Consider the following 15328-nt stretch of genomic DNA (forward strand, 5'->3'; position numbering starts at 1 on the left):
TTGTCTGAGTCTAATTTTATGAAATTGCATATTGAATAGCTATATTTCGTGCCAAACCTCTAATATTAGTCAATTATTACATCGAAATATTAGGTAAAAAACATTTGTATTTGTTATGATAAGTTACTCCTTCATGAATGGCAAAATATTTGCACACTGTCACCATTTCCAAATGAAAAAAAAAAAACATCAAAATATTAAATACAAATGTGATGATCAGCAGCAGGCTCTCTTGGCCCAGCTAGGCTAGTCAGTTTATCGTTCCCCAATGAAGATCAAGAACCCTCTTAAAACTATCCGTAATCCATTTAAAAACTAAGTTCAGATTCTAAGACAGCAGCGAATAATAAATTCTGCACATTTTGTGTATTTTAGGAGGAGAAAAAAGATACATTTATTAATTTATTTATTTTTATTCTTTTATATTTTTAGCATTAAACTTTTAGTTTATTTTAAAATTAGTATTTATTTTGCACAATGATGATTTTTTATTTTCCCGGAAGCTCGCAACTTTTGGAACTGATAAAACAACTTTCTGTAATTCCAAAAAGTGTGGATCCTTTTTGTGCTTCAAATTCTTCGATACTAAAGATCTTATTTTAAGCTCAAGGTAACGTTTAAAAAAATTAAACTATATTTTTTAAGTCACATACACTCTTATATGTTTCCTTGCATGGCAAATTATTGTTGAAAAAGTTTCATATAATATGAACCACGGCAACCCGTGCCGACTTGCGTCTGAAAGTGTGAACCAGCACTTATGTACAAGACTAAATCAGACAAAGTTTGGCGACCCCTGAAGGGCTGTACTGAAGGTCAGCGACAAAATACATGATGTATTTCAATTTAGGTACTAAATGTCATATTGTCAGCACAAGAATTTATTTGGCTGATGCTTAATACACAGAAATAATCGCATTTTAAAAAATGCTGATTTAGAAAAACCTCTTTGTCGGATTCCACTTTATGAATTTTTACAGGTCCCCAAAAAGTTTTTTTTGGAGGTAAAGAAAAAATACGTGTCTTCTAAAATCTTTAAAAGAATCCACCATAAAAATTTGATCAAAATCAAAAATGATATATATCCGAACACCCCATTTCTGCCCGGTTCTTATAAAAACTGCCTCGCAATAAACTATGTGCATCCATCATCAGTAAATTGCAAAGGTGGCATTAAATGCAAACAAAAAATAAGGATGTAATAGTAATGGTTAATACTATAAATTATTAATGGGAATTTTTCTCCTCTATACTGCTTCACAAGCAAAGAATTTGAAGAAAAAAAAATGAATATGGCCTAAATTTTCTCGTGTTTTTCACTTTTATATTAGTTTTTCTAAAGCTTTTATTTCCTTCAAGTTCAAGTTGGCATAGTTGTGAGTGGTTGTAATTGAATTTAAAAAAACAATCAATTGTTAAATGCATTCATTTATTATTTACTATATATATATATATATATATATATATATATATATATATCCTTAACATTCTGATGAATGCTTGTTATGTTACTGCCTCCTCTTTCAATAGAGAGGAAACCATGATCTGGCTTTTCTTTTGACATTTTAGTTTTTTAATAAGCAAGATTATGTTTACTATTAAAAGCTACTTGTTATCACAGCATCAAATTTTTATTGATTGTACTTTAACAGTCGTGCTACACCCATGTCTGTAGTCACTCTAGATTGTAGACTAGTTTAAAACATACGCAAGCTTCTGGCTTTTTTTTTTTCTTTTTTGAACAGTCAAAGATTGCATTAAACACACTATCTTGATATATATGTCAAATTTATTGGAAACTCAGACCTATTTTTAATGTAAATTATTTTGAGTTCTGTCAGGGAATGTTTTTATAAAATGTAGCCATTTTCAATAATAGATATAGAATATTGCGCCCTTTTTCTGCTATCCATCCAAAAACACATTATTGCATAATAATCTTGCAAATTTTGATTTATCATGTAACCAATTTTTAAGAAAATGTCTCTGAAGAATTTGAATTTTTCTCAAACATACCACTTTCTTCTAACTTTAAGCAGTTGTTATGAATGAGACTGAGTTACGGTAATGCGGCCGCTTGGCAATAAGTAAAGCAGTTGAGCTTTCTTAAACACTTTAACGGAACTTTTAATGTAATAAAATGCTTTATTTTTAAAATCCATTTGGCGGATCATTTTAAACTTTAATTTAACTTTTAACGATATTTTTTTGGCTAATGCATTTTTCTGGCCGAATTATCATAGCTTAATGGATCTTTCTGAATTTCTGTGGTGACATTTTTTTAATATTTCGGTACAACCACGTTACCGTAACTATGCGCCCATTTCCAACTGTATACATTACTTATTTTTTGATGATTCACTCATGGTTGTGGCAGCACTTTTAAAAAGCAGGGAAGTCCCGTTACAACGAATACAAAAACAAAGAAATATCCACTTAAAATAAACGTTTATTCGTTTATTCACGTTTTAATTGCCATTACATGCTTGGCTTTTATTACAACGTAGAAATGTAGAGTTTGACTGCAATCCTTAATTGCGAAAAAAACTGAATAATATTTCAGAAACGAATTCGAGTTCATATTCTTTTACTTATTTATCCCCCCCCCCCCCCCCATCGTTTTAAAAAAATAGTTTTTTCTCTCTCCCTTTCTCTTCTTTCCAAATATGCAGTATTAATATTCATGATAAACTTTCAATGTTTTTTAAAACTTTTTTTTCTTGAAAATGCGCACAATTTTATTGCAGACACATTATTCCAGAATCACACGAACATCCGGTTTGCTTTTACAATATTAAGAAATTGAGCCTGATAAAATATCCCTGGTTAAATCAAAGCATTTCGGGGAGTCGAATAAAGCTTCATGCTTCATTTTTTTCCCTGAAGTAATTTCATTTCTCTGAAACTGAACAACTTTTTACAGAGGAAAGGTACTACCTGGCGACATCTAACCGTCCACTTGGAAATCAGGAACACCTGTCTTTTAAACAGCTTGGGATGCGCTCAACATGCCGCGGCTATTGCATTTTGCTTCAAGCAATCGCCCATAATGACCAAAAGTTCTGCCTCTCTGCCAGCGAAACAGACCAACCAGGTGGCTGCCTGAAAAAGTACGTTAGTGAACGCTAAAATCCGCTAGTACAAATCTTTTGCGCATGCGTCAGTTTTTCTCGCTTTCTCTTGATATAGGAATTGCTGGACTTATAGCTTCATACTGACTTATCAATTTTCATTGCATCTCCAATCTTTTAATGTAAAAGACGAAGCTTTTTTTTTTTCACATTTCCTTGTTGCATTTTCTTTTATGACTTGATCTCAAATATATCTTTTTCTTTAAAAAAAACTAAAATGAATAAAAGAGTAATAAATTGCATAGATTTTATTATGTTCATTAGTGATTGTGTTAACATAGCCGTTTCAAGGAAAACTCTAAATTATAAAAATGCGTTTGTATGATGTAGAAAATAGGTTTTTATAACATTCTGTAGTGCTAAAGTAAATTCCAAAGCCAAGAGGATGTTCTGGAGTTAAAATCCCTCCCAGAAAATTTATTATAATTCAATATTACCAATCCTAATGCAGTAGTTATACTCACGAAGGGCGTGTTATGACGAAAAGTCCAACTCAGAATATAATTTCCTTTAAGGATACACCTTCTGCTCTGGAGAGAGTGTCAAAAATTCTTATTTGCAAATAAAATAACATATTAGAATAGATGGGTTAAATTTTGTACCCTGGGAGTTGACCATAACTCCATCCCATCTCGCTGTGTACCTGAGTGTTGGTTTATTATGTTTTCAAAATAAGTCATCTGATACATAAAGAAATATAGTAGCTATGATTTTAGTTACTTTTTGTTCGTATTAATCAATCTTTTCAAACGTTTGAAACTTAACCGGCATGGCTGTTAACTAGCTAGAGAATATTAGTTTTTTAATTTATTAGAAATTTGAGTTTTAACTACCAGTTTAAATTCTTAAGTAATTTTTACTTAAATGGAATCGCTTAGCAATGCACTTCGCAGATCATAAATATTTTGAGTCAGAGCGAAGCTCTACTCTGTACGAAGGATAAGATGTGATGGAGTTGACATTAGTTAGGTCATGAGGGGGGGGAGGGGGGGAGGAGGAAAAACAAGAAAAAAGGAATCGTTTCAGGGCCACACTATGTACATATATACATATTTACAACATGAGATAAGACAGTGTAATAGAAGAATAATGAAAATCCGGATAAATAGGAAATACTAGGATAAATAATAACATGAAGTTGAGAATAAGTACGAGTATAATACACTGGCAGTTTGCAGCAAACTCCCACGAGGGGGAGCAAGTGAACAATGTCACTAGCTATACTAGGGTTGCTAGCCCTGGTATAGGAGACTAATCACACCCTTTATCAAGAGCTCACATATAAGAACTGCGTAGGTCTGACTGAGAGCAGATATAATCTTAAAGGGCTAAAACTTATAGAGAATAAATGCGGACTGGAAATGTTTTTCCTTTCTTTTTTGAGCAATCACGATTGCTGATTGCTTTCATTTGACTGTTTTTGGCGTTCCTTTGATTTTTCCCACCAGCACCCTCTGAGACCACCACCGTCGCGTCGACGGGCCTCACGATGCTGCTCCTCTAGCGAAAACCGTCTCCAGGTTTCGTCAATATGCTACACTTACACGCATACATACACGCACCTACACACATATACATATATACACCTACACACATACACATATATACACCTACACACATACATACACATTCACGCATACACAAACACATACACACACACACACACACCTATACACATTCACGCATACACAAACACATACACACACACACACACCTACACACGCACATACACACAACTACCCACACACTCATGCCTGCACACAGACACAAACGCACATGCCTACACACACGCATACCCCCCACACACAAACACACACGCTTACATATACACACACACACTCGTGATTGCGAAAAACATAATTTGAATTCAAGATGACAAAATTCAAATCATTTTTTTTTCTCTGGAAAGAAAATTTTTTTACCGTTATGCATACTATTAAAAAAATGGGAAAAAGGGGTTTCGTACCGACAAGGATTTAGCAAAAGTAAATGAATAAATAAAATTTTAAGCGGTATATTTAAGAATTATCCCAAAAAATTCTTATATGTTAAAAGAAGTAGTTTTTGTAACAATTACACAAAATTAATAAATATTTGAGAAAAAGCATAAAAAATGATTTAAACAATCGCAAAATAAGCGTAAACATGTCATAGAGGATATTATCCAATATTTTTATTTATTTATTTCTTTATTTTAAGCAGATTTTTTTGAGCAATCACGATTGCTTATTGCTTTCATTTGATTGTCCTTGACGTTACGGTTCCTTTTTCAGCTTGGACCAGGGCTGCAGCACCACCGTCCACCGGCGGCGGCGCGGCTGGTCCTGAGCACTGTCCGCCGAAATCCACTTTTGCTGGGCGGTGGCGTCCATGTCCTACACACGCATGCTCATATACACTCCCCTACGTGCGCACGCCTTTACACACATACACACGCCTACGTGCACACACGTAAGCCTACACACACAACTATACACACGTAACCACCCAGGAGGAGGGACATGCTTGGGGGGGGGGGGGAGCCGTTTCTAGAAACAATAACTCTAATCAGTAGGGTCTTGTCGCAACTCGTGATTGCGAAAAACATAATTTGAATTCAAAGTTTCGGAATTCAAATTAGAATTAATTGGGGGAAATAGGTCACAGATTTTACTTTTTTTTTTTTTTTTGAGCAATCACATTGCTTATTGTTCTCAATTGACTGTTTTAAATTCCTATAATGCACACAGACTCAAACAGATACAAGCACCACATGCACACACACTCATGCCTGCACACAGAAACAAACACATCCGCCTACCCACACACAAAATACACATACATACACTCATGCCTGCACACAGACACTAACACACACGCCTACACACACACCCACAGACATACACACATACACACACACTCATGCCTACACACACGCCCATTTTTTGAAAAGATTTCTACCCGTACCTTTGCACTTTGGATTTTCGAAGTAAGATTAGTGATAAGGGGGGGGGATGCAAAGAGCGTCGTTAAAAACTAACGGAAAAAAAAATCTCGGCATTCTTCATAGCGCTTGACTTCACAACCATGATCAAAACATCGAAACTCAGTTTAAATTATTATAATGCATTTTTAAATTTTTAATTCAATCTGCCAGTGTTTTTAACAGTAAAATAGAGTATAATTTAAAAATCACATCTTCTTCGTAAATTCTTAACCACGTTAAAATATTTACATACGCGTAGGTCGAGAAAAATGTCTCGAACCCTTTGCGAAGAATTTAGACGAAGGAGCAATTCGGAACTCCAGCGCTCGAATACGCTACCTTGCGGTGATTTATAAAACTGCGTCTGCACCTAAAACATTGCCACGTTGCGCATCACGTGTGTCTGTTGACGTAAACACAGGCAGTTTGTTCTGAGTATTTATTAACGCAATCGATGTGTCTTAGTTTGCTTTCAGCTACAGAAATTAATTCGTCCCTTAGTAGTATTCTCGAGCTTCTCAAAATAATGTTAGTTTTTCTTATTTCTTTCAAAAAAGTATTAAATGGTGGAAGCGTAAACAAGAAACGTCTGGATTAACAAAATTGGATAACGTAATACCAGGTAAAATTTTTTATTGTTTTGTATGAATTTGTAAGAATATGAGTTTTTTTTAATCTTAAATTAATTTAACTAATCATATTTTACAGCAGCATTTAGTTGGAATGGACAGTATGCAAAATATTTTCTTGAATTTATTATCGTAGAACAAAATGAAAAATGTTTAACCGAGAAAGAATTTACTTTATTCCTTTTATTCTCAGCTGAAAGGTTTCGCCAAATTTGTTTAGGGTTATAGTAGTTTTAGTATTGTGCAAGCAAAGTAGCCTTGGCGAGTTTTCGCATTTTTAGTTAAACCATTTTTAATTTTTATCATGAGTGGAATAAAATGATAGTAAGATTACAGAATTCGATAAGCAAAAAGAAATAATGGTCAATCAACTGAAAAGAAAACTACCACCATATATAAACTGTGAGTACACATTTTATTTATTTTGTTCTGAGTGAATTTGAATCAGTTTTTCAATTCGATGGAAAAAAAAACGAACTTAACAACATTGACTGGACACTTTTCCTTAACCTAATTCCACATAAATGATTTAAATAACCTTTGTTACTACAGTATCCTACTGAAATAGACAGTATGCAAATAAATTTTCTTGAAAATATTTATCGCAGAACAGATTGAAAAATCCAGAAAGAACGTTAAGAATTTGAACAATAAAAAATAAAAGTTCGCCAAAAATCTGTTTATAGGCTTATGGTTTTAAAATTATGTGAAAGAATAATGTATCTTGACAAGATTTCGCATATCAGGTAAATCATTTCCATGACGAATGAATTAAATGCATGATTTCTTTGGATATCCAATCATATAGTCATAGAAATAAATTATCTAGTGTTAAACGTTACTCTTGACAGTCTGCCACGTATGTGCACTATGTGACAAAAATGTCAACAAATGCTGGAAATGTCACGAAACTGAACTTAATATGTACTAATGTATAGAAAAAACGGTACAAAATGAAAATGCCGTTCGAAGCGAACCAAAAATTTATGAATTCCGAATTCAACATCGTGAAAATGGCTGCTTCAGAACAACTTACTGTGTGTTCTGCATTAATTGTTTACTTTCGTAATACTTTTTGGTTTCTAATCTCCTTCTATATGAGTCAGAATAACCAAAAGACTTTGAAAAATCTTTTCAAATGAATAAAGCGAAAAAATCATACATACGAACAAAAATCACAACACTTTTAGCATTTTCTTCGTTACCACATGCGTTTGTTTTAGTTTTCAATTCCGCCATTAGACAGTGACTGCAGTGCCCCCTATAGTTCGTTGGAGTTGCGAATTGGGGTTTGGGTATGGGAAGTAATTTATAGAGGGACTCGAGAAAGTAGCAGTTAAAGTTGGGTAAATGGGGGAAGGTTAACAACTAACGCCACCTCATGAGGGAAAATATAACTACTCATTAGTAACTTTAAAATAAAATGGTTCTCTTTTCCTCCCTCGTTTCGTTTTATTCAATTCTCCAAAAGTAATTAAAATTCTCAATTACTACTAGCCCGCAATGAAAAATGTCTTTTTTTCGCATTATTTTGAGTGTGGAACCAGCAACAAAAAAAAAAAAATATTACGGCTTTTACGATTGACTTATGCAGTTACAAAACTTTGTTTTTTGTGCATATGAAGTTCTCCTTTCTGGAGGAAAGAACTCAGTCAATGAACAGATGTGAGTTCTTTTTTTTTTTTTTTTTTCAATAAAAATATCCTTTATTTGGTGCCAGAAATTGATGATTTTAAGGATTCGCTCGAACTATAGCCGATGTTACTTCATGATAATACTTTCTTTTATTCTTTTCAAACTGCTCCAATGGCCGCTGTTTAATGAATAACGTCGATTTTTCACATTCCCCCAGTTCTTTCGTTCCTAAATTGTTCCTTTTCCTTCAGGAGGATGGGTTTTTGCGTCTTATTTAGTGTTTTGTCTTATGTCGTTGTTTATGTCTTGTTTTTGTTTTGTTGACTTTTTTTTTTTATCTTGCTCTAAAATATTTCTCAGTTATTCCTTTCGGCCCGTCACTCAAAATTTAATACTTTATTTATATGTATTTATTTTGGCTAATTTTTCAAAATTGTTGAAGTTTTATGTCCTTTGTTCCATAGTAAAAATTACTATTGCCTCTTCTTTCCACTACTCAACAATCATTTGGCGAAGTATAGACTACTAAGGCTCTTGTGCCAAAAAAAAACTCAATCAAACTAACCAATCTGTCCTTTCGATTAATAATTCGGAACTCCAGCGCTCGAATACGCTACCTTGCGGTGATTTACAAAACTGCAAATGAAACTGAAACATTGCAACGTTGCGTTCCACGTGTGTCTGTTGACTCAAACACAGGCAGTTTGTTCTGAGTATTTATTAACGCAATCGATGAGTCTTAGTTTGCTTTCAGCTACAGAAATTAATTCCTCCCTTAGTAGTATTCTCGAGCTTCTCAAAATAATGTTAGTTTTCATTATTTCCTTCATAATTGGTGAAAGCGAAAATTCTGGATTAACAAACTTGGATAACGTTATACAAGGTAAAATTTTTTATTGTTTTGTATGAATTTGTAAGAATATGGGGTTTTTTTTAATCTTAAATTAATTAAACTTACCATATTTTACAGCAGCATTTAGTTGGAATGGACAGTATGCAAAATATTTTCTTGAATATATTATCGTAGAACAAAATGAATAACCGAGAAAGAATTTACTTTATTCCTTTTATTCTCAGCTGAAAGGTTTCGCCAAATTTGTTTAGGGTTATAGTTTTCGTATAGTGCGAGCAAAGTAGCCTTGGCGAGATTTCGCGTTTTTAGTTAAACCATTTTTAATTTTTATCATGAGTGGAATAAAATGGTAGTAAGATTACAGAATTCGATAAGTGAAAAGAAATAATGGTCAATCAACTGAAAAGAAAACTACCACCATATATCCGTGACAATTTTGTTGATGATTTGCATAACATGACACAATTAAATCGTAACTCAGAAATTAGAAAAATCGAAACAGAAAATTTTTAAATTAACCGATTCGGGAATTCGAAAGAAATAACTCATACAAATGCAAAACAACAAGCGCTTGCCAAGCAAGGCAAAAAAGTATCATCTTCTTTCGATAACAATTTGTAATGTCATATTGAATTTTCCAGCATTAATTGTTATTCTTGTCAGGCCACAATTATTATTTAGTTTTATCAAGAATTAATAAATATCGAATTCAACATCGTGGAAATAGCTGCTTAGAACTACGAACTTACGTAGTTTGCATTTATCTTTGACGTTTTGCTTCTTGAATTCTCATTTCTTTCTACGTGGGCCAGAATATCCACAAGACTTTGAAAATTAATTTAAAAAGAATAAAGCGAAAAAAATCATACGTACGAACAAAAATCACAACACTTTTAGCATTTTTCTTCGTTACCATGTGCGTTTGTTTTAGTTTTTAAGTCCGCCATTAGGACAGTGACTTCAGTGTACCCTATAGTTCGTTGGAGTTGCGAATACATGGGGATATAGACTACAGATAATTAAATCACAAAATTTTATGTTTCCCTCCCCCCCCTTTAATTAATATTTCTGAGCAATGTTTGCTTTTATATTCGACTTTAGAATTGCTTTGAAGACCTCTTTTCCTCTCTTTACATATAATATATGCTTTTTTTTGTGTGTGTGTTTAGGTGTGTGTCATTACATTCTTTTTTTACTTCCAACAGATGACGTTACGTAACATTTGAAGCTCGTCTAAGATATTCTGTGGTTAAAACATACAAGACTAATATTTTTCAGTAATGAATACGAATATATTTGTCTTCACAACTGTCGAGAGGAGTTCTTTCCTTTTCCTACTAGAATACTAATAATGTTTAATTTTTCTGCACATTGCATTCATGATTTACTTTTAACAGATGGCGCTACCTTACATTTTGAAACAATAGAAATTTGCTTCAATTATCAAGATTAATTATATTTCTGAGTGATGCATATGTGTTATACGTCCCCATCATTTTTTTAAAAGTGTGGTTAACTACTCCGCAACAAATTGTCGAAGAATTATTCTTTTCGAGTTAAATTTTTACCTTAAGTGTCATCCCATAGAGACTAACGTAACACTAACAGCTGATTTTTCTTAATCAACTTAAAAACCTGAAGCAAAAAGAACTTTTATTTGGTTTAAATATGCAGATTAAAAATGCACAGAGTGCCTATTTTTCATTTCTACACAAGAGTTTAAAGCAAAATAATCACGGATAGGTATTTTACAGCAAACAAGGCGTTGTAACTAACGAAACGTTTTTGCAACCTTGAGAAACAATGCCGATGTTTCGTCTCAAAAATTTTCCGAAAATTACACGGACATTTAAAATTGGCTGAAAAATTTGAAAAAAAAAATAATCTATTTCAAAAAAGTACTACATTTTTATTACAGCTGACTTTTTTTTGGGGGGGGAGGGGGGCTTTGTGGTTCTTTTCCGGAAAACTGTGTGTGCCTTACGTAACGTGACTAACGTAACCATCGAATAACAAGCACTGCATAAATATAAAAAACTTTTTGTAAAACTTTTCGGCATGCGATTTCTTTTAAAACTGGTGTATATGCGACTCCCAACTTTACCCTTTGTGGAGACCTCATCTTCATGGATAGCCACTAAATTTCCCACTGCAGAGCACTCCGAGCAAGCTCCTTGGCAGAATGGTACTGGAAGGCAAGAAGCCGAATGAGACATTGACTCCCCCCCCCCCCTCTTGTTCTTTGTTTTAGTTCTGTTTGTATTTTAATTTGTCAAGTTCTCTGCCATTTGAAATAAACTTACATCACTTTTGCAGTTTTTTATGTTGCATTTTTTTCTTTCTTTATTCTTATTCATCATTAATGTAAAAAATTGATTGGAAGGATTCAGTTAATTTAACTCAATTTAAATGTTCCGAAAAAAAAAACTGCTTTTACTAACTGAATAACATTATTTTTGGGCTAGTTAAATCCTAAATATCTCTCTTTTAAAAAATTAACTTTAAACAAGTTGAACGTTTCCACCAAATTTTAATATTCTGTCAATATACTAGTTGGCGTTATAGGAAACTCCGTAATACACTTTTCAACGACAGATTAATCTTCAAGGTTTACTGATTCATCGAACGAATAGTGTATATCCTGAATTAAAATGTTGTCGTAATAGGAAACTCCGCAATACACTTTCCAACGACAGATTAATCTTCAAGGTTTACTGATTCATCGAACGAATAGTGTATATCCTGAATTAAAATGTTGTCGTTATAGGAAACTCGGTAATACACTTTTCAACGACAGATTAATCTTCAAGGTTTACTGATTCATCGAACGAATAGTGTATATCCTAAATTAAATGTAATCTTGAGGAAAAAAATCTAATATTTTACAGAATGCATTTTACGTAGTTCTAGATGTCATCAAAAATGTTTAAATTTCTAAATCATCATTCATTTATATTCTGTAATATGCTACAGCAGCGTATATGGTCATTGTATCATATAACAGCTCCAAAAGTTTTCTCAACGAGCTGCCATTACTTCATTTTAATAATCAGAGGAGATAGTTTCTAAAAAATGAAAACCTTCTCCTTTGCTAAGATAGTCTTTCTATTTTCTTAATTCTTTAGCTCGAATTCTTGTGTTGAATGCACATTCAGCAAAGTACTCATTTTGCTTTACCCACCCTGCTATTAAAAATAATAATAATAATAATATTTTTTTAAAGAAGACCTTTAAAAATGCCTTTTTTAAGCAGACAGAATTTCTACATTCTAACATTACTAGAGGTATTTTTCACCCTAAATATTTTAAATCAATGTAGAATGTCTATTTATTCAAAATTGTTAATAAAAATGAACATTAAATGAAATAAGTTTCAAATCATAGCAGTCATTTAGAAAATGTTACGTTAGTCGCAGCTCAAATGGTACGTTTGTAACACTAATTAGTTTATATCTACTGTATCTAAATATTATTTTATATCTACTATATGTAAAATAAACATTTTGCTCCTTTTAAGTAGATATGATACAGATGTAAGAAAATAAAAAGTGTTGACTGGTACCATTATTTGGTTTAGTTTTTAAACAGAAAATAGCACATGTTCGTGACTAACGTAACGCAAATATTTTCAGTAAAATAATCAGTTTAATTAAAATATTTATCTTATAATATATGTAAAAAAAAGAATAGTCACTTTTATTGAGCCAGCATCTATTCTTTTATAATAAACCTAGTTCTTTTAAAATTTTTCAAAAAATTTTACATTATTCAAGAAAACTTAATAGTATATTTTTTGCGCATGCTACGCCTTATTTTACAACCTTGCACGTTTGGAGCCGGAAGAAAAGTACCGAATGGAAATTTTGCTAACTGTTACTGCAACTACATATATACCAGAACGTATGCTGGATGAAATGATAGGTCAAAATTAGTATTTTGTGATTTAAAAAAAAAAAAAAAAAATCTGAGGCTGAGGTTGAAATTTCTATGGAATGAACCTTAATGATATTTTTCTTTCAAAACTTTTTTCGATTAATTCAAAAACTATGCGTGCTATCTATTTCTAAGTTCTTTAAAATATTGTTTCCTAACATTTTCATTATCTAAACAAAAGCAAGTTTTCGTTTTAATTAACAAAATGTGTATGCTTATTTACAGGGTGTTCCAAAAATGACTGGCACATTTGAAAAATCTATAAAAACAGAACGGGTAGCGACAGAAATATACATTTTTTTTTGCATTTTGCTTAGCACAACAATACATTTTCAGACAGACAAACATTCAACATTAGTTGCACTGTTTTTCAACAGGTAGCGCTGCAAATGTTTTAAAAGGCATTAACGAAAACGCAGTCCGTGAGATCACCAAAATGACCGTTTAAATTTGGAAAATCAATATAAACTAAACGGGCAGCGGCAAAAATACAGTTTAATTGCGACATGCTTGAAAAAACAATAAAATTTCAGACTGGCACACTTGCAGCCTCCTCTAACCTATCCAGCGCTATCTGTTGAGGAACACTGCAACTAATTTTGAAAGTTTGTGTGTTTGAAAATTTACTGTTGTTCCAAGTATAAGGTAACAAACAGTATATTTCTATCGCTGCCTCTTTAGTTCTTATTAATTTTTCAAATGTGTCACTCATTTTTGAAACACCCGGTAAAAATGCATGCATAAGAACATTAAAATGCGTGATTAACTACCTGATGAAATTGATTTTTCCGGAGAGAAAGGACGTAAGCATTGGCGGGTGGTGCACCAAAAAGTGGGGGAATCAAAAGAAGTGTAGGGGTTAAGGGGTGTAGCCTCTGGAGCTGATTTTTTTTCGTAAAATTTGGCCATATTATTGCTTTTATTGTTATCGATTTAATAATTTTTAAAAATTTAGATTATGGCACCAAAAATCGAGACGGATGAACACCGCAGGCTTCATGCTTCTATTTTTATGAAATAAAAAATTAGTGATTTAAATAATTAGTTTTTTAGTCTGAAAAGTGAGGAGAGCAAACCCCTTTTACTTTTGCATGCTTGACGGATGAGAAGTAGGGGTTGGGTGTTAGTACACTTGCACGAGGATGTTGAAATGGAATGATTCATACGGATTCTTCTGTCGCAACAACATAACTCCAACTAACACTCGTCTCTGAGTTCGCTCTTTGCGCACGTTGCATAGATATTAAATACTAGCACCCTGCTAGCTATACAACAGCAGTGGTTAAGTAAATTTTTACTACCAGTTATTTAATGTCGAAACAGGTACATCAATAAAATGCTCAATTCATACGTTCGGCAAATTTAGCTTCTTAATCAATCAAGTCTGTGGTGGAGGTACGTCAGCGTCTCTGCCGCGATGTAAGGCAAAGATAGTGGGTGAAGAAAAGAAGCCCCTGTGTGGACACGGATCCGGAAACATTGCAAGGAGGGAGAGATGATTTTTTTAATCTATACTCTTCGAAACTTCAATTTATAAAAATTTTCCTTGGAGTGTGCTCTATCACATCGCTTACCCTTACCTGATCAAAGGTGTCTTACAATTGTGTTTCTTCGAAAAATTTCACTGAGAGCCCACGAACCTATCTCTAATATCATCTAAGATCGTCTAAATTAGAGGTTTTGGAATTCCAATTGCGAAAAAAATCCTGTAGGAAATTCCAGCCCGTATCTCTAAAGTAATTAGAGATTGACTACAATTGCGTTTTCAAGACTTGAATTTCTGGAAATTGCTTCCTTTCTCCTTACGTCATCGAAGATTGTTAAATCTCGTTTTTGTTACTTTAATATCGTAAATATACCTGAAGAAATAGGTTCCCGTACCTCGGCTCAAGGAGGGGCGATCAGCCCCAAGAGCCCCTCCCTGGTATTCGTCCTTGCCCCGAGAACATTCATGGGAAAAAGCATTAAAATCATCAATTGTCACCTAGCGCAGGCGGCATTGAGTCTCAATGAAGGTATACGACGGGGGTTGACCAGCGAAACGAGCAGGAGGGGGAGCCTGTTCCCTACTATGAGGATCATTCTTAATTTCTTTTCTTAACAAAGCATTGATTTGAAGACATGTGACGTTTGACTAGAGCACAATCTGTCAAATGTTTTATCTTTAATCGATTAAAATTGA

Source organism: Uloborus diversus, chromosome 8, assembly GCF_026930045.1.
Source record: "Uloborus diversus isolate 005 chromosome 8, Udiv.v.3.1, whole genome shotgun sequence".
Taxonomy (NCBI): domain Eukaryota; kingdom Metazoa; phylum Arthropoda; class Arachnida; order Araneae; family Uloboridae; genus Uloborus; species Uloborus diversus.